Source organism: Malus sylvestris, chromosome 15 (assembly GCF_916048215.2).
Source record: "Malus sylvestris chromosome 15, drMalSylv7.2, whole genome shotgun sequence".
Lineage (NCBI taxonomy): Eukaryota > Viridiplantae > Streptophyta > Magnoliopsida > Rosales > Rosaceae > Malus > Malus sylvestris.
Genome location: NC_062274.1, coordinates 10,024,897 through 10,027,446, shown reverse-complemented (window position 1 = coordinate 10,027,446; position 2,550 = coordinate 10,024,897). Strand labels below are relative to the sequence as shown.

The 2,550-nt window shown below is 39.1% G+C and overlaps 1 long non-coding RNA gene across 4 annotated transcripts; it reads left to right on the top strand.

Moving 5' to 3' along the window:
* Positions 1–857: 857 nt before the first annotated feature.
* LOC126601532 (uncharacterized) lies at positions 858–2,340 on the top strand. Of its 4 annotated transcripts, XR_007615759.1 has the most exons (6): positions 858–1,107; positions 1,191–1,288; positions 1,372–1,469; positions 1,553–1,650; positions 1,734–1,831; positions 2,007–2,340. It is a non-coding gene; the product is annotated as an uncharacterized LOC126601532 (long non-coding RNA). The 4 variants fall into 4 exon arrangements; XR_007615760.1 differs by lacking the exon at positions 1,734–1,831; XR_007615757.1 differs by lacking the exon at positions 2,007–2,340 and having other exon boundaries at positions 1,734–1,906.
* The last annotated feature ends 210 nt before the right edge of the window (positions 2,341–2,550 follow it).

The window sequence follows — 2,550 nt, the reverse complement described above, 5'->3', positions numbered from 1 at the left end:
ATTAGAGGGCTCAAGCATGAGAATAAGCAGTTGCACCGGCTCGCCCATGACTATGCTACAAACATGAAGAGGAAGCTTGACCAGATGAAGGAATCTGATGGTAAGGTTTTACTTGATCATCAGCGGTTTGTGGGTTTGTTCCAAAGGCATTTATTGCCTTCGTCCTCTGGGGCTGTACCTGGTAATGAAGCTTCAAATGATGAACCTCCAATGCCTCCTCCTTCTGGGGTTTTGTCAAGTACTGAGGCTCCGGATAACCACCCTCCGGTGCTTTCTCTTTCTGGGGCTCTACCGACTGCTGAGACTTCCCCTAAGCAACCTTTGTGAAGGCTCCCTTTTGTTTGTTTATTTTGACTCATGTATATGTACATATTTGTGGCTTATCGAAAATATTAATAAATAAGCTTTGCTTCATTTCAACATATTGTGTTAAATACACCAAAGCCTTCTTCATAAAGTTCTTTGAATTTTTGCTTTTGTTGAAACCTGTATTGTTGAAGCTTTGTGAGTGAAGCATGTAGTTTGAGGTAGTGTTCCCTTAATTTCCCGAGTGAGGAAAACTTCTCGGTTGGAGACTTGAAAAATCCAAGTCACTGAGTAGTCACGAACTTTTGAGTACCAAGGCGTAGTAGCATATGGTGGGAGTCCCCCAAGTCTCTAGTCGAGGGAGTTGACGAATGAGGTGTCTTGCTAATAGTCCATGTCGTAAGTACCAAAACTTCATTCTTTTGTTTTCTAAGTGGTAGCCCCGGACTTTTTCTTCATAGATTTTGTTGATGAAGGTTGCTAGGCCCGAATAAGTGGAATTGCAGAAGGTGTAACCGTTGGTGCATTAACATCATAATGGAAGCATCACAATGATGGAAGCATCACAATGATGAAAGCATCATAATGATGAAAACACCATAATGATGAAACATCATAATGATGTTTCTTTGGTGGAATTGTTTTTCATTTCCCCTAACAACCGGAATTGTTTTTCAACATAACACCATCATCTGTAGGTCGAATCACAAAGTTGTCTTCATGAAAGTTGTTCGTTAATTCCTTAACTACAACATATCCAAATTGGAGAGCCATCGGAGCAGTACAACTCCAGAAATCCAGGTATGATGAGTGACTGTTTATCATTTGTCTGTCAACCCGTCAGATTTGTTGTGAGCTTTGAAACTCTATTTTCTCTTGCTCAGATCAGCATGCTTTCTTCATTGAAGTTGTTCCTCAGCTTGTGAACTACAACATATCCAAATTTGAGATCCCTCGGAGCTGTATAACTCAAGAAACTCAGGTATGATGAATGACTGGTTATTATTTTTCTGTCAACCCGTCAGATTTGTTGTGAGCTTCGAAACTCCATTTTCTCTTGTTCAGATCGGTATGCTTTCTTCATTGAAGTTGTTCCTCAGCTTGTGAACTACAACATATCCAAATTGGAGATCCCTCGGAGCTGTATAACTCAAGAAACTCAGGTATGATGAATGACTGGTTATTATTTTTCTGTCAACCCGTCAGATTTGTTGTGAGCTTCGAAACTCCATTTTCTCTTGTTCAGATCGGTATGCTTTCTTCATTGAAGTTGTTCCTCAGCTTGTGAACTACAACATATCCAAATTTGAGATCCCTCGGAGCTGTATAACTCAAGAAATTCAGGTATGATGAATGACTGGTTATTATTTGTCTGTCAACCCGTCAGATTTGTTGTGAGCTTCGAAACTCCATTTTCTCTTGTTCAGATCGGTATGCTTTCTTCATTGAAGTTGTTCCTCAGCTTGTGAACTACAACATATCCAAATTTGAGATCCCTCGGAGCTGTATAACTCAAGAAATTCAGGTATGATGAATGACTGGTTATTATTTGTCTGTCAACCCGTCAGATTTGTTGTGAGCTTCGAAACTCCATTTTCTCTTGTTCAGATCGGTATGCTTTCTTCATTGAAGTTGTTCCTCATCGACTCTTTCATAACATATCAAAAATTCAGGATGAACTAACGGTTAAATATTTCCAGATCTTCGAAACATCACAACAGCTTCGAAATCTGCAAGAAGCCGACTATCATGTTTGGAGCTTCAACACTTTAATTTCCGTCGCTCAAACAGAAATGGTTCCTTCTTGAAAGTTGTTCATATGCTCAAGAACTATAGGGTGTCCAAAATTCAGCTCCATTGGAGAAGAGCAGAGGTTGCAGAAATTTGATAGATGAAAGGAGGCGGAAGAGGGAGAGAGAGAAAAAGTCTTTTGGGTTGGATTTCTATTTTGGGGCAGATTCCAATTTTTGTAGCACCTTCATTATTGATGAATTGCTTGTACTTTTGTCCATTATGAAATTTGGGACTTTGGCTTGTTGTTGGATCTATTATAATATGTTTGGGAACATATATAAGTGAATAAATAAGAAGGAAAATTTTGGGCCCTTGTGGGTGTAAAACAAAAAATGTTTATGTTTACCCAAGTGTTTTTGTACAAGTTCAAGGGCATCTTGGGTTTTGTGAACAAAATTTGTTTATTTGGAGCAAGGTTTTGTGTTGAAGCTTTGTAGGTGAAGCTTTGGT